The sequence below is a fragment of the Calonectris borealis genome, chromosome 21 (genome assembly GCF_964195595.1).
Source record: "Calonectris borealis chromosome 21, bCalBor7.hap1.2, whole genome shotgun sequence".
Lineage (NCBI taxonomy): Eukaryota > Metazoa > Chordata > Aves > Procellariiformes > Procellariidae > Calonectris > Calonectris borealis.
The window spans coordinates 10,456,024-10,477,971 of NC_134332.1; the positions used below are offsets into that span (position 1 = coordinate 10,456,024).

Below are 21,948 nucleotides of genomic sequence, written 5' to 3' on the forward strand. Positions count from 1 at the left end.
TTGTTGCTACTTTGCCAGAGGGGAGAGTGAACCTGTGCCTGCATGTGTGTATGTGTAAAATAGATACAAAAATGTCAATGAACAGCAGGAAAAGTTCTGGGAGACCGTCTTACTACTATCGACTGCTCCGGAGGTCACGACTTCAGAGACAGCGAAGCAGATCCCGGAGCCGGAACAGGCCGCTTAGTAGGGGTAATTGCAACAACAGTTCTCTTTAATTGACAGTGCAAAGACATACGTGCTGTTGCTTACAGGTAGCTTCGTTACTGTAAATAAGAATGACCAGTGCGAATATGTGTACGTGTACCTGCTCCCTGTGAAGCGTGTATGGAGCTTTACAGAAGGTCAGTTGCTTGTGCAGTGCTGCAGCCATGTCTGGGGAGGGAGAACTGTTTAATTTTAAGAGCTTAGCTGGGGGAGTCAGGCTTGGGTGCTGTTCCTTCCAGTGGTTTTAACACCTTGTGTAACTGTAACTAACCCAGTCTTTTCAGTTATCCGTGGCTCAGTTTTTTCGATTTGTATAATTAAGGTAACTAACTTTTTAGCTAACTGAGATGTTTGGAGGCCTAACTGATGGTTATAGAGATTTGAAAATCCTTTATCAAGAGGTGGTATCTATATGCAAAGATACATTGCTAGAACTTCTTGTTCTTCACGAGCTGAGTATCACCAGGGGTTTTGAAATTACAAAGCTGAGAACAGTTTAGGGGTAGGATTTTCAAAAGAGCCTAAAGATTGTGCTCCCGAGGCATTGTGGAAACCTATGGGACTTGTATTCCCAAATCATTTTGCGCTTTTAAAAATCCTGCTCTGAAAGGGCCTATTTGTCCGCATCAGCAGGAGTTAGGTCCACAGAGTAATGTTTCTTTAGGGCATACTCACTCATGCAGCCCATTTATTCTACTTGAGGCAGCTACTGACCCAGTTGCATTTTTAAAATAAGCTATTCTGGCTTTCTCTTCTAGTACGAAATAAATGTTTATTGATGCTTATGCCTATCGTTAAAGCAGTCAAAGAAGCCGGAGTCTTTGAGTCATTTTGCTGTTGAACTATCTCTTCAGAAAGAAGGGGAGAGGGTTGTGTTTGGCCTCTAGTGTGACAAGCCAATCATATTTATAACGTCTTGAGCTTAAACAAAGCCATTAATTAAAAACAAATTTTTTTTGTTATTGTTTGAATAAAAAGCCATAATAAAAAGCACAACTGCAACACTGCATCAGGTGTTTGTGCAAATCCAGGCTTGTACTTGTCTCACTGGAGTTAATTCTGATTTACGAAGTAGACTGTAAAGTAGACTCTAGCACTACAAGATTTAGCTTAGTGCAAGGTCCTCTTTCTTCTTTTCCTGGCATACAGTATTTTTTTCAGGATTTTGAATCATCACTGGGAATACAATAGGAAACTAAATCAGTCCCTGAGCTTCGTCTTTTCCTTTAAGCAAACAGTGTTTTTCTTTCCATGATTTTTTTTTTGTTTTGCCTGTCAGGGAGGAGTGTTTGTAAACTCACAAACATGTAACAGTTTCCTTTCCCTCTTTATTTGTATACTGTTCAAAACCAAAATATTTTACTGTCATTTCAGTTACTGTGACAAACGAAATGTGTTAGTTTCATTTAGGTAACCCAGTATGAACTTAACAGCGTAATTTGTCGTGGAATATGTAAGGAGATCTGATGGAAGTGGAAATCAACCCTAATGTCTGTAAGAAATTGGATTTGAACCAACTGAAATCTTCTTGCTGTTGATGTCTCCCTGAGTATTTTGTGTTTGTCACACTTTGTCTCTAGTATTCCTGCCTGCTAGGAGGATCATAATACTCAGCACTGGTTGAGCTCTTCTTATCTGTAGATCTTAAAGGGATTTGCAAATCTGGATAAGAATTTTCTCTTTATTTTTGATACGTTTTCCTAAGAGATGCAGAAAGCAAGTTGTGCAGTGGCAGTTGTACAGCAAGGTCACTGCTAGGACTTGGTCCAGAGTCTGGAGTCGCTGCCTGCTGCTCCAGCGCCCTGGCTGCCAGTCTGGGCAGAGTGAAGGAACTGCTAGAATACCGCAAAAGAAATACTTTCCTTGACAGTTCTGATCCCGCTGGAAGGTTAATGAACAGGAGACTGTAGGGGTGTGGGAGCTATGCAGAATGCAGAAATCAGAATGAGGTTATAGATTTTTGGGCTTTGATGTAATGGTAACTTCCAAAACGTACAAGTCTGGGTGAAGGAAAGAGCTGAGGGTCCCCTTCTCAAATGCTGATTTGCAGTTTATTTTGCTATCTCTAGCTAAGATACCGAAAGATCAGATATCCTTAGTGGGAGATTACCAAAAATTCATGAGCATTGGAGTTACTGCACAGGCATTGGCAATAGTCTGTTTTGCCACATGTGTGTTTCCCGGACATCCTCTTGGCAACTTTTTGCTCTCTCCAGCCTCTGGACCCTTTGCCCAGATCCCCACAGAGCCCAGGTAAGCCTCTGGCCCTGCAAGTTGAGCTTTTCCAAGGTGTGTCACTTCAGCAGATTATCAGCATGCTTTTGGACAGGGAACTTGCTGAGAATCAGGCAGTTGTTACACATTTACCAGGCAGGAGGAGATCTCTGCTGGCACACAACCCCTTCTCCCCATCTGGAATCATTCACTGTTTGTACTGCATCAATCCTGGATGATAAATCCCTGATGCCGGAGCTGACACTGGAGCACCCATGAGATGCAGTTGCTGCCATCTGCTGCCAGCATGGCTCCTGTTCCGAAAGCTGTAACACGCCTGTTTGCTGTGAGTCAAAGAACCTCTTTCAGCCCACTCCAGTTTATATCAGTCAGTCTCTTTGAATAAAGCGAGGTTGTGTTTAAAAGCATATATTTATACACTGCCACTTCCCACTCTCGCCCCCCTGAGGGGGCAATGCCACCTCTCCACGCACGCCCTCTGATGAGCGTTGCTGCATGAATGCTGCCTGCTGGCCTTCTGTAAGTACGGAGCGCAGCCTGCCCGCGGACGAACAGTAAAAGTCAGGCTGGGGTTACAGCTTGCACGGCTGCATCGCAGTCACAGGCGGGGGCTGCTATAGCTGAGACCTAATTTGGGAAATTGGTCTTGCTTCCTGAGGTACAAAGAAAGAGATAACCACTCCCTCAGGAAAGCTCTGCTGTAGCACATTTTAGATAGGCAAAGTGAACAGAATTTGCATTTTCTATGCAAGTATCTAAGGAAAGTAGGGGGTTGCTTTCTGTTGGGACTCCAGATGGAGACAATCTGATGTAGCATGCAGAAAAATGTATAGGACTTTCAGCTGTTTGCAATGACAGCCAGCTTACTTGGTGGTTCCTGTGATGGCATCCTCTATTCTAGAGTTCTCTGGTTAGCCCCGGTGCTTATAACACATTCATCACGTTTCAGTATGTTTGCCAGTCTGTCCTTTTGAGAGGTCCAGGGCTAGAATAGGTGAAGAACAGTAAAACTCATGGGGAGGGCAAATCAGACCAGAACAGGAAGGCATGCTATCAGGAGGCTCATATGACATGCCTCCAGTGTGTTTAAATTATTGCTATTTGATAGTGGATAAACAAGACAGGTTTCACCCTGCTGTTAATCTTTGCTAGAATTATGATAATGTCTGAAATCTCCTGGCTCTGCTTTCCACAGAGATTTGGGACGTGCTGCAGGTATACATCAGTTAGTTAAAAAAATTAAGTGCAGAAACCCCATCTCTTCCTTGGACCATCTGTTCAGCTCAGAGATGTGTGTAACTATATGAGGAATCATGGCAGTCATTATGATTACTACCAGGTGATCCATCTAATGTAGTGGAAGGTACTTGGGAGGCAGAGAGGGTAGAAGGAAAATGATCGATAAAAGCAACACCTGCTTCTGCCTGCAGTACTTTGGTCTGTGGCTTTCTTCGTGGTATCTCTGCATCTACTTAATTATGGATATAATGAAGGAACGGGGTCAGTGGCAAGTGTTCTGAAAATTCAGTTTGCTCACAGAAACTACTCACGGGTGCTCCATTCATGGTTCCATATCTGAGCCAAATGCAGCTTTGGCTTCAGGTCTTTCTTCTGTAAAACTCTGTAGGCAATCAGTTGTCATCAAAGCTCTAAGAACTTGAGAACATTTTGAGTTCCTGATCTTGAAGGTTTAGTGTTCCTGATACTTCTGCCTCTGTCAGCTCCTTGGACATAAATGTCTTTCTCTAAGTTCTGTTTATCACAAATGCTTTTCAAAGTGTTCTACAGAAAGGATTTTTATTAAACAGGCTTTCTTCTTCTTTTCCTTTGATGGCTGCTGTGAAGAGAAAACTGACTGATCTTCAGCAAAGCCCAGTATTTTAGTACACCAAACTGAGAGCTTGGAGGCTAAGGTCAGGCTGTTTTTTTTTCAGTACAGCCTATTCAGATACACATCTCTTGAAAACAGCTGGAATTTAGTCTTTCTCCTTCTGTTTGATGAAATCAAAACTTTTTAAGTGATAAACGAGAGACCAACTTATACCCAAATAACCAATACCTTAGAGGTTTAGGCAGTCGCTTGGGGCAAGGGAAGCAGAGACTTGAAAATTGTCCCAGCACGTAACAGAATGACGTAACAACAACGGAGGTTTTATTATATTTAAAGCTAACTGAAATTTCACACACTTCTCTCTAATCTTTCCTAGCTGAAAATCTATTTTGCAGCAGGTTAACAAAAAGCGATGTTCGACAAGCAATGCCACGTGGAACTTCTCCCTTTCCACCTCTGCAGGACTTTGTCCTGTAGCCCAGGCCAGTGCCCTGGACACGACTGTATTAGCTGTTGTAGGGTGAAGGGATCTCTCTCTCATTCTAATTAGAAATTTTGCTCTTACTGAAAATTCCCACTATATTGTTAAGTAAGATTCAGGGTTCTGTAAGTAAATAATCCACATGAAATGTTCAAACAATACTTTGTTCTTTTCATGACCCACAATTAACTTTTCTTTGAATTACACTTAGCTGCGTGCCTTTCAGATTGTTGAAAGCACGTGTGTTTCAATGTGTCTTTTGTCTGCACTTACTCTAAATGAAGTTTAGCTTAGATAGTTCTAGCTATGACAAGGGCCTGGGTATTAGAATACCTGCATCATATCCGAACCTACCTTTCCTGATAGATCAGTATTGACCAGACCTACCTATCTCAGAAGAACAGGGCCATAATCAACTGATGAATAAATGAGCAAATAAGTAATTTGTCGCGTGCTGTCCAAACAGAACACCTCCCTACACTTACAATGCCCTCTTTTTTTTTGCATGCCAAACCAGTATGTGCCCCTGAGCCTTGATTTTTCTTACTGTGGTCTCTACTTTTAACAAACTGAATAGTTGTTATGAATACAGTACCACCTCGGAACTCATTTGTGCACCTGCCTATAAGGGGCACACATTTCTATAACCTCCTCTTTCACACTCGCTTCTTCTTACTGGGTGGTTGTTCTGATCTTTTGGATTGCATCTAGATTGTTATATAATAAATTTGTTGAGAGAGACCATGTCAGCAGCTTTTAATGGTCTGTATGACTGAAGAATATGTTTTTTTATTAAAAGAAACTGATTCTGCATCAGCATGTAGAAGTTTGAAATACACAGCGTTACCCTTGCAAATACAAGTATGCCAATGTTTTGCATGTATTTATATTGGCAGGCAGAAATCTGAGTAAAATGTTCCAGTTTTACTGTTGTCCTCTGACTCATATCCTACAAAATTTGACAAGATGAGTGATTTTGCCTTTTCAGCACATCTTTCTGGACCAGTGGTTGATACTGAATGAGGTATGGTCAGTAGGAAGTCAAGTCTGGAAAGAAAGATGAGCATAACAGCATATTACTGGTCAATCTGCCTGGTCGATCTGGTCTCCGAGGCGAGACCGTGGGCTCCCGTGCGGGCTGCCCTGCTTGGCCACCTTCCAGCCACAAGCATCGTCACCCCGCACTGGGGTCATTTCAAACTTAGAATAATTCTTCTCATTCTTAATTTATAATTTACTTGACTTTAAGTTGTAAGTTTTAAGTAATTAGCTTCAGTAGCCAATCAATAGTACAATTCTATTGTATTACATTATATTGCCTTATATTCTGGATAGCCAAAGGAGTACATGTGTACACTTTGCCTGTCTCCTGTATGTGAGATTTCTTGAAGAACCCAAATCATGTGCCTTAGAATACCTATAATTTTTCTAAAAAATATTGCATAAACCATTTTTTTCATTTAAGGGCTGGGACCAGGCGAGTGAAGAGTCCAGTAATAAACATTAGCGATAAGGGCTTTTTTTCCACGGGTGGTGTCTTTTAAATGTCAGGAAAAGGAGACCTTCCTGCTTTGCAGTTTTTAATGACCACGCTTTGTTTTTCAAGTCTCTTTTGTGGCGTTTTCTATTTCACCGCAGAACTCTTGCAGTTTTTCATTGAAATTTTAACAGCGTGGCTGACAGATGCCCATAGAAAAGATATGCAAACTTTTCTAAGCTGTACTGTTTGTAAGAAATATTCACTGGCAGCCATGCGATTTTTAGCACTAGTGCTCCAGCTGAGACTTTGCCATATTTGTTCAATGCTTAATTGTCTAATAAAAATCTATACTAAATCTAATAACTTGGGAAGTAGTGCACGATGGAGGAATTCTTGAATTGTTTTCATATGAAAACAATGGATGTAGAATTCTAAGTATCCATTTAATAAACAAAAATTTAGAGTGAATTTATTATCTATGGAGGCAAGCATTAGATAGACCCATCAGTAGGAGCATGGTGACTCGAGCTCCATCCTTTGCTCTTACAGTGCTGGTGATGCCACACTGACCTACAACACCTCCTTTAGAAGTATGTCAGAAACACAGAAACATCAAAACTTAGCGAGCATTTTCTGTGACAAATGTGTCAATACCCTAAATTAAAAATGAATCAAGTTTTAAAACTTCCCATTAGGAGCCACTGGAAACACCAGAGTGAATTTCCTAGGCGCGCTGGCCCTTCTGGTATTTGCATGGTAAGCCAGAAACCCACCTGGAGTAAGCAAGATTTACAAATATCCCACCCCATCTTGCTGTCATCAGCAGTGGAAGGAACAGCCTCTGTTTCCAAAGACAGACTTCCCGATCAGCCGTGCGTGCGTAACCCCTGGTCGGTGCTGCCAGTTAGCGTCTGGAGCTGCAGTGCAGTTAAACCATAAAGCGGTGCCCACCATGCGATGTTAACAAACTATGGGGTGGTTTCTGGAGAATGTTTGGGGTTTGGGGGACCAGTCATTTTATTTGCTTGTGACAGGCTGAGGTAACACCTTACTGTTCATTTACTTTTCATCTGTCTTCTTCACAACAATATCCTGCGGTTTTGAGCGCTTTGTATTTTCCTCCTTCTTTGATTTTCACGTGTCGTAACTTCTGTCAAATTTTAAGAGGAACGTTGCAGAGGAGGTGATTTAAGACTTGCTGGATATGGAGTTTTGATAGCGAGACGTGAAAGGGGGGAAGGAAGGGGAGGAAAAGAAAGAGAGGAGAACTGTATGTAGTAACTTGGAACATGGAGGAAGGTTTATGCAGGGCAACACAGCTACCTTGATTCAGTGTCAGCTGTAGCCGGGTATGTGGGCTGAGGCAGGGACAGCGAGCTTTGCAAGTCAGATAAGCAGCTTGAAAAGAAGCACATTTGCCTAAAGAACCCAAACCTTGATGAAATTGGGCAACTGCAAAGGTGTATGTGTCTGCTGATACCGTTAGTGTGGGCTACGTGTCCATTGTGGTGTTTGTGGCACTACCCAGAACAGTAAACATCTTCTGAGTATCTTCATGCACAACCAAAACACTGCTTTATAACAATTGTTTGATTTTCTTTAGCACGTTTATAAGAACTGCAAATAGTTCATGGACTTCAAAGAAGCCTTGGGTAGATGCATTTAACCAGTGAGGTGTCCAGGGATAACTTGCAGGAAATCCCATGGATGGTCAATGACACAAACTCCAGTAATGGCACAAACCCCAGTAGTTCTGTGTTCTTCTCTGAGATTGTCCTTTTCCCCCAAGGTACGAAGAAAACTCTGGAGTTTTGACTCTCATGTTCTTTCTCTAAAATCTTGACCATAGTCCCATACCTGAATGTCCCATGGTCTCAGCAGCTGCATCTTTAAGAGGTAACTAAGTATAGCAACAGTCTTGATAAAATTGTGAGAATTGTCAGTACTGCTTAAGAGTAACTCAGGAAATTGCTATCCAAGGAACAGCTCATTTAATGCTGTGACAGAAATTTGGAAATTGTACCAGCAACTTTCAGGCAACTTGAAGGTTGACTGTTGTCTCTTTTTGCTCATCTTTTGCTTATCTCTATTTTAAGTCCTTTCCTTCTGGTAGTAACCCCACTGTCCCCTTACAGTGTTGCCAAGAGGGGCTGATTACTCTGAAGGGAAATAAGTAGCGGAGTTGCTCCCAAGTAATGCAGAGTGAGTTTTTATCTAAAAGCCATAGGTAATAAATGAGAAAGCGGTTAAAAACCCTGGTCTGAGTCCAAAAAAGAATTGCTTCCAAAAGCATGCTTAGAGGGGTTTCAGCAGACTTTTCATGATCTCTTATGTATTAGAGTAAGTTTGTCTCCTTACAGCTGTGGCAGTCCAAACAATTTAGACATAGAACTGCCTTTTAAAGCTTTTAAACCTATATTTCCCTTGAAGGTCTGCTAGCGTGCCACTAATCCCTTAAGTTATTGCACTGAAGGCTCTCTATAATCCTTTAATTTACTCTGCTCTCAATAGAGATGGGGAACGAGCTGGGTCACTTTCCATATTTGGGCATTATCAGTTTTGCTTTTTTCGACTCAGACACTAGCCGAAGGTAGTTTGCTTTCCTTTTAAACACTGCAGAGAATATTTTAAATTTAGATATTAATTGCTTGTGTGTTTGTGTATGTCCGTATTAAAAAAGGTACACAAACCCCAGAACTTCCTTATTCATTTCACTGTTTTATACAGCCCTGGGGTCAGGCTTTTAAACTAAGTTTCCTCAGGCCCCTTTGGAAATCAGTGAATGTAAAAATTGATGGCTTTTTGAAAACTGTGAATTCATGCCCAATACAGAACTGGTGAGGGTCAAGAAACAGTGTCAGCCACAAGTAATTTCTGGAAGCCTCATCTCCCCAGACCTACAGGAAACAAAGCTTCTGCCTAAAATGTCTTTGGTGGTGCTGAAGGTAAAGCTTTATGGTGATGAGTAATGTTAGGCAAGTGCTATGCTTTTTTTTTAATGAGCAGAAATACCGTAAAAGGCTGTCTAGAGCAATATGTTGGTTGCCTGAATTTGGAAGGTTTGTCCTGTACGTTGCTTCTTGCTTGCATGAGGGACACATGTTGTTATTGTAGGTTTGTTCTTGAGAGCTAGGAGTCCTGACCTGCTCTCAGAGGTTTGTTTATGAATACTGGCTACTCAGCATTACTTCAGAAGTTCATTTTAAGTTGAGCGTCGAAGCATTCACTTTGGGGAAAAACATGCCCTGCAATTGTATAGACTTTGAGAAACATTGTCAAGAATAAAGACGGCCGAAGTTTTGCTTCATTAACATTTACACTGAAAAAGGAATCCTCAGACGCTGAGCACTTACTGTTTCTTTTTGAAGAAACCAATTTATTTGAAGTGCAAGTTTCTTTTGTACATTATGTGTGCACATTTTTGATTTCTTGCAGCACTTCTGCATCAGTGAATTTCTTGTAGAGTCGGAGATCAAGCCTGGGCTTGTTCTGAAGTATCCAAATGTGGTAATAGGTGGACTGTTGTAAAATTTGGCATCTGGAGTTAAATTACAGGATGCTTCTTAAACTTCTTGGTTACTATAGGAACAAGTAATAGTCATCCTTCATGATTAAGCAGTGTCCATGGTAACCAAACGAGCAAGTTTTAAATGAAAGATATTTTCCCTTTACATTTTTAGCAGTGAAAGGTTAACAGTTATTACCTTTATACTCTTAGATGAGAACAAATTTTGATCTGACTGGCGTATTTAAAGTGAGAACATTTGGTGTTCATTTACATAACTTTACTTCCAGGGCCAGCTGAATTTTGGGTGAATACCAAAATAAAATTTCTGAGATGCGGTGTAGTGCATTAATCTCCCCAGGAAGAGTGAATGTTGTTCACAACATGTGCTAAATTGTTCTGCAGCACTGCAGTGTGTTGCTGAACAGCTACCGTATTGCTCCTCGGAGTGACTGCAGTTCAGTAGTGGGGGAAGGAACCCCTACATATATCTTGCGTATTTTTTAGGATGGAAAATGCAAGTGTCAGTGTTAGTGTAAGTAAGAACATCCTCCCGCTCCCTCCCACTTCAAAAATAGGATGGGAAATGTACAAGTGAATACAGCCCTGCTAGATCCCTTTTTGTAATCTACTACGCATTTTTGTTTGTAGGTGAACTGTGGATATCACTTAAAAAAGCATGGCGACACAATCATAAAGCTAGCACAATTGCTATAGGTTAGTTGCATAAAGGAATATAGTAGTTTGAATGGTGATTTCCATATGTCCATCTGCGGCACACCGTTATTTATATGAAATAAGAAAACATGACTGCTTTTTAATATTTTCTTTCCTATCTCCTTCATTAGCACTGGCAATGTTTGCTTGAAAACTAAAAAGTGAGCCTGTGAAGCTGACACCTGCAAGTATGTTTTCAGAGCATATATGTGCAAAAGAAGCAGAAATACCCACCCACCCCCAAAGGAAATAGAAGTATCAGTCACAATAAATGAGGGTTTATGTTCCACAATTAGGAATTGTGGAATGTAAAACAATTGCTTGAAAGAGTCTGAATAGCCAGAAGAAAGATGTGTGAGTAACAGGAGTAAGGAGAGGATGCGTTTTCAGCAACACGCTGGGTATGTTGGCACATGGGTAGATTGCCATTGTGTTGCAGACATGCATGTGTGTGCATACACTCCCATCTCCACACACAAACAAAGGCAGAACATTTGTGTAAGCATTCACCTTTAAAGAATAATCAGGTTGGCAGAGAAGGTGGCACTCTTTTTATAAGCATCATCTTCTATCTAATGCATATTAAAACGAAGGAGACTTGTTTCTGTTTGGTAGGAGAACTCTCAGGCCTCCCGCATAAACATTTTGAAAAACAGAAAAAAAATTCTCAGCTATCCCTAACCCTATCCCTAATCATAACCCTTGATAATTGTAACTGGAGGAAGAACAGTGCCTTCAGACTTTCCTGTCACTGCTGCTTCTTAATGCTGTCTTTGATTTGCTTCATCAGGAGGGATACTGTATTTTGTCCAGCAGCTACCAAAAATCCAGTTAGTTAAAATCCATCAGTCTTCTGTAAGTGTTTCTAATGAAGCTGTATCCTAAATAGCCAGTGTTAAATCCCAACCTTCTCCTTTCCTGAACGATATTAAAGTTCCTTCGATGTTAAGGCTATCTAACTTGGATTAATTGGCTCTGGGCATTAAGACCCTTTCAGGCTGATGTAAGAGCTGCACGTACTATGTGAATTTCAAATCTTAATGTTTGGTCTATTATGCAGACGGATGTGAATAGATATGTATGTGACCCCATTTATCTCTCTAATGAAGTGCCATCAATAGAACATCTGTTTCTTTGCTGTAGAAGATGAAACCTCTGATGAATCATGCTTATAAATTAAGTATTTATTTATTTAATTTGCATTTTGCCAGTACAGACCTGTTATAGCAGCCACCACGCACGACTGGAAAAATGGCCTAGTAATTAAAACTGTGCAAAATTTTCATTTATACTGTGCTGCTGCTCGACACGCAAAGTAAACTATTCTGAACTGGTCTGTAGTTCACCTGTCCAAGTCAGCTATTAAGAAAGCCCCAAAGCAAACATAAGAGCAGCTTGCCAAGGAAACAAACCTCACTGATGGGAGGCAAAAACAGGGCTGCGATCTGGATGTGTACCTCCCGACGCGCTGGGGTTCCCACTGTGGCACTACGTGCCTCTGTCCTTTTTAGTTCTCTCTGAAACTGGAAGCAAAGAGGACCACTGTGCAGCAACACAATCTGTTCTTGTGAGGTTTCCAACTCCCTTTTGCAATCCCAGGAGTTTTAATGAAACGGGAGGCCTGGCAGGACCTGCGTCAGCTGCACTGAAGTCACTGAGAGAGACTTAGCTGCGGAAGGGACAGCCCATTCTCCAGCCGTTTTGCTGCAGGGATCCTGCGAGGTTAGCCAAGGGCTACGTGAGACCGCCTGGCAGGTGCCTGTGGTCCTCCCCACCACGTGCTGATGGCCGCCTTGTGTTGGGCCAGCAGTCTGCAGAGGCAGCTGGCCACTGACGGGGCTTCAGCCCACTGGGGCTCCTGGCAGTCTCAAGTGGAAGAGGGTTGTACCCCCCTGCCCTGTCGGGACGGTGTGTATAGGTGGCATAGTTTATGTCCGCAGTGACACAGATTACAGAGAGTATTATAAAGTTTCTCCTTTGCCTTGGGTTGCCTCTGCGAACAGGCAGCCATGCTGATGAAGTGCTGCAAGAAAGCAGCACGGTAACAGTTTTGAATCTTTGCAGAAATGTTAAGCATGATGGATGAACCTAATTTAAATCTCCCCAGAGCTGACTTGAGTGTTCTCCAGACTCCATGTTGCTTGTCTTTATCATCACATAGGAGGAAGCTGATCTTCCACTTCCCTTTATCATCCTTGCCAGTTTAACCAGGGTATTGGCAGTCTCCATGATCTGGTCCCCAACCAGGCTAGAATTTCATCTTTTTCTGATCTATTTTTTAATTCTGTGCATGATTTCAGTTTTACCTTGGAGATAAGGCTCCTAATGATATGCCGTTAGCAAAAGACGAATTTGTTCTCTAGACATCATACCAAAGAAAGATAAATATCATACATATTTTATTTCAGAGACTGATAAACAAAGAATAAAAATACCAAATATATATATATACCTATCTAATTAAAAAATACGAGACAGTAAAAATGGAGTTTGTAATAAAGGCTGCTCAGTCAGCATGATTCGCTATTTACTTTTAGAAAGGGGAATTAATTTTCTGGATGCCTTATATTCTCTCCCTGTCACCACCCTGGCACCAGGTCTGGGGACCTGCAGCTATGTCTTTCTTTTGGACGTGGATCTGTTTCTTCAGTTTTGTAGTGCAGAGAAGTTAGTGTGTATATTTTCAGGCTCCTCATGTTGAGAATTATCTAAGCTTTCCTTTCCCATTTGTGCTATTTTCTTCTCTCCTTTCCTTTTTGCCCTCTGGGAGTATCTTTTCCTTGACAAGTATGTCTCATCTGCCTCCTCAGGTAAAGAATATGTTCCCCATCAGTTTCTAGGAGGGCAGAATTTGCCCTAGATACCTATCACCAAGCTACGAGGACGGAGGCAGTACGTGGAGAGGGCCGGCATCTGCAGCGGGGCCGCGGGCTGGCCGGAGGAGCGGTGTCGGCTGCTGTGCGGGGAACGGCCCCCCGCAGCGGGGAAGGCTACGACGGAGCGCACAGAACAGGGAAAGTCCTCTTAGCTATCGCCGTACTGGAGGTCAACTAAACAAGCAGATAAACAACGCCAGAGAGAAATGGCACAGCCCTGATGTCTGTGTCGAGCAGTTTTCTTCCAGGCGGCACAGATCTCCTTTGTCCTCCTGCTCGGTCAGGGCTGCGGGTTAGCTCGGCCAGCGAAGGGGCTTCAGCTCCCTCTAGTGAGGCCGCTGGATTTCTGCTGTGCCAGAGCAACGCTCCCTGTACCCCACTGCTGGGTGATACTAAAAACACAGCTTATCCCAGCTCTGACGGGTGGAAGGCCTAACTGAGCTTTCCAGCAGAGAAGAGGCTGCAAAACTGGGCAGCCCACAGAAAGACATGAGAAGAGGACAGTAAGTCCCATTTCTGCTTGCATGCATCAAAAAGCACCTCGGCATGCTGCTGGGAAAAGAATTCTTTTACTTGGTAATATTAGAGAAAATAGAGAAATAGATACATATCAAGTACACAGAAAAATAGCACAGCTTTTTCCAGTACTAGATTCAAGAGCCATTAATAGCACTTGCTGAGGAGCAGTATGAGGAATATTAAATACTACACAGTACACGATATCTGGGAACCTGACACAGAGATGATACGAGATCCATTAAAGTGCACAGCGTGCTATGGAAAGGTCAATGTCACTTCAAATCATTATTTAACAAAGAAAAAGAAAAAGCTCTTCTTCCAGATCTTAGTCCCACTTTGACAGAAGATGGTCATAATTTTTAGCTGATGGGAAACAGTGTGATCTGATGTTTTCTGTGAGTTGAATTGTTTTCTGTTTTCCAATCAGTTCTAATAAGGATCTTCAGTTCACACAACTGTCCCAGCCACCGTTCTTGTGGCTGCAGAGGATTGTATGGCTGAGTGGTGCTTCAGGTGCTTCAGGTGCCTTTTTATGCTTTCAGGCAGGGACACAGTTGAGTCAGAGATGGCGTTCCCCCTGGTAAGCTGCATGTAGTGTTTTTGTAACGCTTAAGTCATCTGTGAGGGAAACAAAGGTAATGGTAAGAACCTGGACCTGTTTGTAGTAGTCACTGTGGATAGCATTAGCTTTAGGCATACAACCAACCTCTAACTGTTTAATTCCAAATATTTTGTGCCAGAGTGTAGCACAAAAGGCAAGTAATGATCCCAATATATTTTTCTGTTTTGTATGTAAATGGTTAGATAAGTGAGAGTTTTTTTACAAGCTATAGTTCCGTAAACAGTATCCTTAATTGTCTGAAAAGGTAGTAAAAGCATGTGAACATGTGAACCTATTTCTGCTTAGAGCATTAAATGAGTGGGGAGTAAATCACTGATTATGTAGAATAATTGTGGGTACAGCCAGTCAGATTGCTGTGCCTTATAGAAGTGTATTTAAGCTAGAGATTCTAAGATGCAAAAAGAAATTATTTATTCTAATATAAAAAGTGGTGGTGACGCAAACTTTCATTAGCCTAGAGAATACCCACTCTGAGCGTTCATTAGCTTTGCTTTTAGATGAGTCTGATTTTTCAGAGGGCAGCATTACCTGCCCTAAACTTTTGCTTCACGACCATTTTTATTTAAAAGTCAATTTTATTGCCTAATAAAGGTTTGACTTTTAATTAATTTTGTGTGGCATAATGGTTATAATATTGCTGTAAGGGATCAACTGGAATTCACTGAGGGATCAGCGGGGCATTGGGCGATATGTTCCAATAAATAGTTCTCCAGGTAATTGAACAACGAAATTGGCCTTGCAGCTATATTTCTAGTCCAGCTGACAGGAGCAGGAAGAGAGGGTTAGCAAGGGCATTCGTAACCTGTCAGTGGTTCTTAACTGACCTTTGTCCGTTGGAAATTAGACATTTTTGCATCTCTTCTTCCCATTCAAAGGTATTCATGCCTCGTGAAGGGGAAAGTTGGCTCAACTCAGTATTTATTATTTTCTGTCTTTGTTTATTCCCGGAGTAATATTCCACTTTTAAAAAGTGCCACTATTCTAACAATGGCTTCTGAATACCCCTTTGGATTCAGATTAAAGATCCATCTTTCCTCCTGGACTCATGCGGCCACCTAAAGCTGTCTGAAATGTAGATTTTTCTGCAGCCTGTCTGAGTATTCAGAATCATACAGACACTACAAATATCTACTCTCCAGGGATTGTTTTTAATTCATAAACGCTACTGTGAGCCATGATAAATAAATCACTTCTGTTACTATGTGCCTCCTCCTCTCCTCTGTTGGGTTTGTAGTAAGGAGTTATTAGATAATGGAGAAATTAGAGGAATAACACCTAAATTCATTAAGCAATAAAATTAATTCACGGAGTGTAATTGTATAAGCAGGAGACCGGTAATTCCTGTTCCCTCTGGTTTCACAGAAACTCCACCCTGGTAAGCTCTCTGGGGCACCCTGGAGATGTCAAGCACTAAAGCAATGGGGCAGGACAGGGAGGAGCACACCTTCATTGGCGGTCGGGAGCCAGCCTGACCTCTCCGAGGGCTGCCTGCAGGACCTTTTCCACCAGCTTTTGGTTCTCATCAACTCTTAGTTTTCTGCATTACATCCAGACGATCTGGTGAAGCTTTCTTGTCCTCTACAGTCTCCTTTCCTCAAAGCCCATCACTGCGGAACGGTGCAGGAACCTGGCCTCCTGCCGCGTCTCCCCAGCGCTGCTGGCTTGTCTGGCATTCCAGTCATACTTCTCCTTCTTGCTGCCTCTGATGAAGTCATCATCTCTGCTTCTCCTCTTACTCCTGGCTTGTTCGGAGTGCCATGGCATGTGCGTTGCTGACAAGCACGGCTTCCTTTTGGTGAGTTGAGGGAGACGTTTTCTCGTTGCTAACTTCTCTGACGCTCATTCGGATTTGTACCTCCCTTTCTTGTTTGGAGTTGGAACAGTTTCATATCAGAAAATCAACTTGCTGGGAAGTGCCTGCTTTTTAGTTATTCCTTCCAGCTGGTTCTTTCTGCTTTTCTTAATGCTGTCTCTTCCACTGACCGATCCCTGGAATTGTGTGTGAGAGGAGAGCTGGAGAGGGGGAGAGTGTGAAGAGAGATGAACAAACAGAAGGAGTTAATGTATTTCATTCCCACTAATGAGAGCATAATCCTGATGATCTCTTGGACTAGCTGTGATTCACAAGAGCAGGTAATGCAAATGTAAAAACATCTCACTTGCTAAGTGAGAAGTAAACAGTATTAATATTTGTTTGTGTGTTTGTTACACATAATGACCTGCTCTGTAGCAGTGTCTGAGAAGTTGCAACGAAGAAGGCAGTGACGTTGAGTGGGTTAAACAAGAGCTCTGGTGCCACCAGTTCCTCACAGTCCGTTCTGCTGCTGATGTCCTGGAAGCCTTGGGGGGGGATTGCTACGCTGCTCTGTAACTATTCCGCAGCATGAAGAACAGGCATGGAAAAGTGTAGTAGGGGTTAATTATTCTGTCAATTCAAATGCCTTGAATTAGTTAACGAATCAAATGTGTTTATTAATTTACAGAAACAGTTTCAGAAATATTCCTAAGCCCTAGGTCCTAAATTAACGTGCAATGTTTACAGTGTCCTCCTGTTGGCAGTGAACTCAGATGCTTTCAACCCTGGCAGCTTAAAAAAGAATCCTAGTGCAATACACACCAAGCAGCATGTTGGACCCAACTATGTGTGATAACCTGGGAGAGGTTTCAGGGGTCTGATAACTTCAAGGAAGTTTCTCTTTGAAGATGTTATCCTGCACTGGGAAAAACCCCAAACACTGCAGCCTTCTGTAAATATTTGGAAAAGCAGGAAGCACTTTTGTTTGTTTCTTCTTGCTTCGGCGATTGCGTAACGTGCCCAGCGTCAGCCTGGGGCAGACATTGAACAGTGCTGCTGGGGGGAGATTTAGTACTCGGTCGTGAGGAAGAATTGGGAGGGCCCACAGGAGCACGGTTGGAAGTAAAACAGAGTGCGAGCAGAAATGCCCAGTTATCACTGGCAAGCTTAGAAAAGTACAGAAAAAATATCAACAATGAGGAGAAAATTAGATGAGGAATTTCTATCAGAATGGCCACAGTCCTCCTCAGAGTGACTTATGAACATTTTCCAGTCTAATTTTGAGATTTTTAAGAGCTGCTAATGGGCCAGGTCATATACTTAGGTGGGCTTGCCTGATTCAGTTGTCCAACAGTAATTAGACAACTTCTTATTGCTCATCTGTATATATCCCATCCTTTATTTGGGTATTGCATTGCGGGCTGGTGGAAATGGTGGAGAATCAGAAAGCCACCCCTTTCTGTGGGTGCCGTTTCTGCACACTGGCATCTCTGCTGCTGGGTAATGTGGCTTTCCTTGCTATACCCAAGGAATCCGTTTTCAGATCCAGTATGCCTGCACTATAATCCTCATTTAATAGACTGTTACTTCAGTGATTTTCAGGCCTCTGTGTCATAAAAGAAAGATTTGGAGGTTTTAAGTGCATAACAAGTTGAGGACTTTGGGAGAGCAAATAGTGTCATGAGATACTGTGTGTCTAAGTCCTCAGATCAAATCTCATCTAAAGCAAATAAATGCTTTAGACAAATGAAGGTAGAATCCTGGAATTTCTATGAGCTGAGGGATAGTATTAAGCTAACAGAGAAATTCACTGTCTAGTGAGGATGTTATCTGATAATACTAAGTGCTTCTGGAAATGTCATTCCGTGGTTAGATGCCTGCAGTAATACTGTTCCTGATTCTGGAATCCTTTATCTTGGGATACAAAATGGGTGGCAGACATTCATTAATGAAACCTTGCAGTGTTCCCGTGGGATTTTCAAGGTTTTTATCAATTGTGAATCTGATGAAAAGCATTAAAATGTCCAAGGGTCACACTGTGAGTCTCTAACAGAGGTCAGTGTAGGACCCTGGACTCTTTGTGCTAGACAGAGGCATTACAGAACTGCCAGTAGAGACTGTCCAGCCAGAAATGGAGTGGAAGTTCAGGAGAGGAGGGAGATGTGTGAAGAGGTTGTGAAGAAAAGGCTGAAGTCAGATACTGAATCTGATCTCTTGTAGCTTGCTTGTCTTATGCACAAGTGGGCAAATTTGTCAGAAATCACAGAAAATAAGGCTGGAGGGGATTTCAGGAGATCATCTGGTACCCGTCTGCCCCAGGAGAGGGGAGGGAAGGAAGCCCATTGTACCTGAACCTCGCCTGACAGGGAGAGCTCTGCCACAGGAAGGTTTAAGATAGGCTTGAACATACATTTATCTCTCTAGACAATCAATTCCAATGTATAACTGTCTGTGCCACAAGAAGACTTTTTCCAATGGTTAACCCAAATATCTTCTGCTGTAAATTAAGACATTTCTTTTTCAGCCTCTAGTGGCTATGGGGAGAGTTTTTATTATTGCCTTACAGCGGCCTTTTATGTGGTGGCTGGCTGCTGCGGTGTTACTGTGGGCTTGCTATTGCAGACATGGCTAATGCCAGTAACCTGGCCTAAGACTTTTCCCCTAACCCTGAAGAAATAAAAAGGGCACTTCAAACCTTAAGGTATTCATGCTGTAAAACTGTTCTACTGTACATTTCTGCTAGTTAGGAGTTACTAATTTACCTGTAAGCTATTTTTACTTCCCTTTAAAACAAACAGCTCCCCCGCCCCAAACACCCACACCCAACCCTCCTTCTAGTTATTTCTGGTTTCTTGTAGAGTTTTGTAATGCGTCTCTCCTGCAAAGCCTCCCCTCTCCAGTGATACACGCAGTGCTTAAACTAAGCTAAAATGGAGATCGGACTCCAAACACTTTATGAACCATAAGCTTAACAATAATAGGAACCTTTAGGTCCTAACCCATCTCTGTATTTTGGTCTGGGTCAAACTGATGTGTTTGCTGGCTCTGCTTTGGGTTTATTTTAATGATGAAGTAAGAATTTAAGAGTACAGTTTGTGACTTCAGTGCAATCAGACCCAGATATTAATCAGCCCTGGGTCATAACACACTCTCCCTTTCTCTGAAGAAGTCTGACCTGCGTGGTTGAAAGAGGAAGCAGATTGACAGATTACAGAAAATGAGACAATTGTGCACTTTGTTCTGACAAACGACTGTGGTGCAAGTCAATGGTGCTGTAACACCTATACGGAACAGCAAGTACTTTCCCTCTGTGCTGAAGGCGAGAAGTGCGCTGGGCTGGGCAGCACAGCTTGGTGCCTGTGCTGCAGGCTCTGGGGAAAGTCATTTCTTGCAGCTGCTTTTCACGTAATCCCATCGTTCCTGTTTTCCAGCCATGTATATGAGAAATGCTTTAAACAACGTTTATTTTTCTGGTCATTAAGAAAATGCAAAGCAGCTTCTTCAGTCGTCTTGTCATCTTGAACTCACTTCCAAAATGCTGTAATCAAGTAATTTCTTTATGACGGTCCAAAAAAAAGAAGGCTACTCTTCAAAGGAATGGTGTGGGAAAGGAGATGACACCAAAGGACTTGATTGCCTCCTTGAGATTCAAAGTGCAGCATTCTGCAAAGAAAGTGGCCAAGACATTAGAAGGCTTGGCTGGAAGCTGTGAAAGCAATGAACTGGCTGATTTTGGCTGTCGGGTTATGTGGCCGCTGGTGAGGAATTATGGGCGGGATTTGCATCCAAGGAAGATGTCGCTGAACAGGCACTTCACCCAGTCCATACATGGGTAGAATCTCACAGTCTGTCCCTTTGGAATAGTTTAAGATACCGCTCAGGAATTGTTGAGTGCAATTGCAGGTATTAGTTGTTTCTTACAGATCCCAGGTGATGGCAGTCATTGGCAAGGGGAGAACCTTGCTAAGGGGACAACCCTCCTTGCCAAGACCCGATGGCAGCAAATTGCAGATTGCAGAGGCTGAGAATTGGCAAACAAACCACCTCTAAGTTACACTAGTTAGGAGAACACACTGTCTGAGACATTCTGAAGTATAGGTTGTTCCATCTTTATATTTCTTCGCATACTAATTTGTAGAAGCCTCCCTCTAGCAGAGTCTACCATCTAAGTTCCTTTTGCAGCAGGTACTCTTCTTCAGGCTACCTCTCATTCCCGACCAAGAATCCTAGCAATGATGTAATATTCATTGCCATGCCTGTTGCCTGTGAAATTGTGTATGAGAATGAGTTCCCCCAATGTTTATTTCAGCTCTATTTTTTAGTTTATTTTTATGCTCATAGTTTTTAAAAATAGAAGAACAACTGTGTAAAAAATCTGCTTTTCAGTGAGAAAAACAACTTCTTCTGAAATTGTTGTTGATTTGCTGTTGTCTTTGCTTGGATTCTGTATTGTTTAGTAAATAACTCAGTGTTACATATCCAGACACTGTCTTTGAAAAGTTACAGGGATTTCTATACATCAGAAGGGTTTGTTGATAAGGTGACATGAAGGACAGAAAATATTTGTGGAAAAGAAGCCTACAGAAAGGGAGAAATTCAGTTAACAGAAGTCTAACCCAGTGGATGTGGATAAATAAAAGAGCAGAGAAGATTCTGGTGCCTGGGAGAATAAGAAGTATGAGCTTCATTCACCTTCTCCAAAGCTTAGATTATTCTGTATTCGGGAGATCATGATTTGATGGCAGAGGACAATATTTGGATATGTATTAGTAGCAAAAAATAAAAAAAACAAAAGCCAAAAGAAGACATTTTTTGACAAACATCTTTGCCCAGCTTGCACCTTACCAGTGTATTTATATACCACCTGATACTTGTTTAATTTTGGTACCCATTTTGAGAATTCTTAAACAGTTTGGGCTGATTTTGAATGTAAAACTTCTTCATGTCCCCAAAAGTCTGGCTCGGAGTGAAAATTGTAGAGTTCCCACTGTTGGATGTGGTCAGTGCCCCAGCAGGGCAGGGACAAGCAGAAAAGAAGCACTCAGCTCAGAGGAATCCCCGGTGCTTACCTTCAAAGGAGCAGCAAAGTAACTGGTGTGTGAAGGTGAGGGTGCAGCACCAGGGGATTTGCTCAGGCCTTTGTTTTGTACTCCTGACACTTCACGTGGGCTTAAACTCTGCTCATGAACATGACTGAGCTGTTTCTTCTAACCGTCTTGCCTTGCTGTAGAGACCTACATAAAGACATTTTCTTAACTTGCGAAGCCACGCGCAGACCCATGTGGAGTCATACAGAAGACTGTACGGTCCCCCCCAGCAGGGAGCCTCCTCGCCCCCTGCAGAGCCGCAGCACGGACCGAGGAGGAGCATTCTTCTGCCCTTTGTCATGGGTCCGCTCCTGGGAACACTGTAGTCCGGACACCTGAATTTTTTTTCTTGAAATTATCACGAAATGCCTACATGATCATGACCGCCGGCCCTGCCCATTTTCTAGACTTCCCGATCAACAGAATGGAGATGACACAGCTCCGCCTTCTGGGCGATGGAAATGCTTGGCTAATAAGGACTCTCGGATGGTTTGAGAAGGGAAGCTTGTTACCAGGTCTGAGCATCACTGAATAGCAGCTTGGAAATAGAGCTGGTTTTCTGAGTTCCATGGTGCTTTCAAAGAGGGTTTGTG

General features: G+C 42.4%; 1 protein-coding gene across 1 annotated transcript in view; it reads left to right on the forward strand.

Annotated features, from left to right (window-relative positions):
• DAB2IP (DAB2 interacting protein) overlaps nucleotides 1-21,948 on the forward strand; it is a 207,630-nt gene that overhangs the window by 43,412 nt on the left and 142,270 nt on the right. The gene's annotated exons all lie outside the window — the stretch shown is intronic.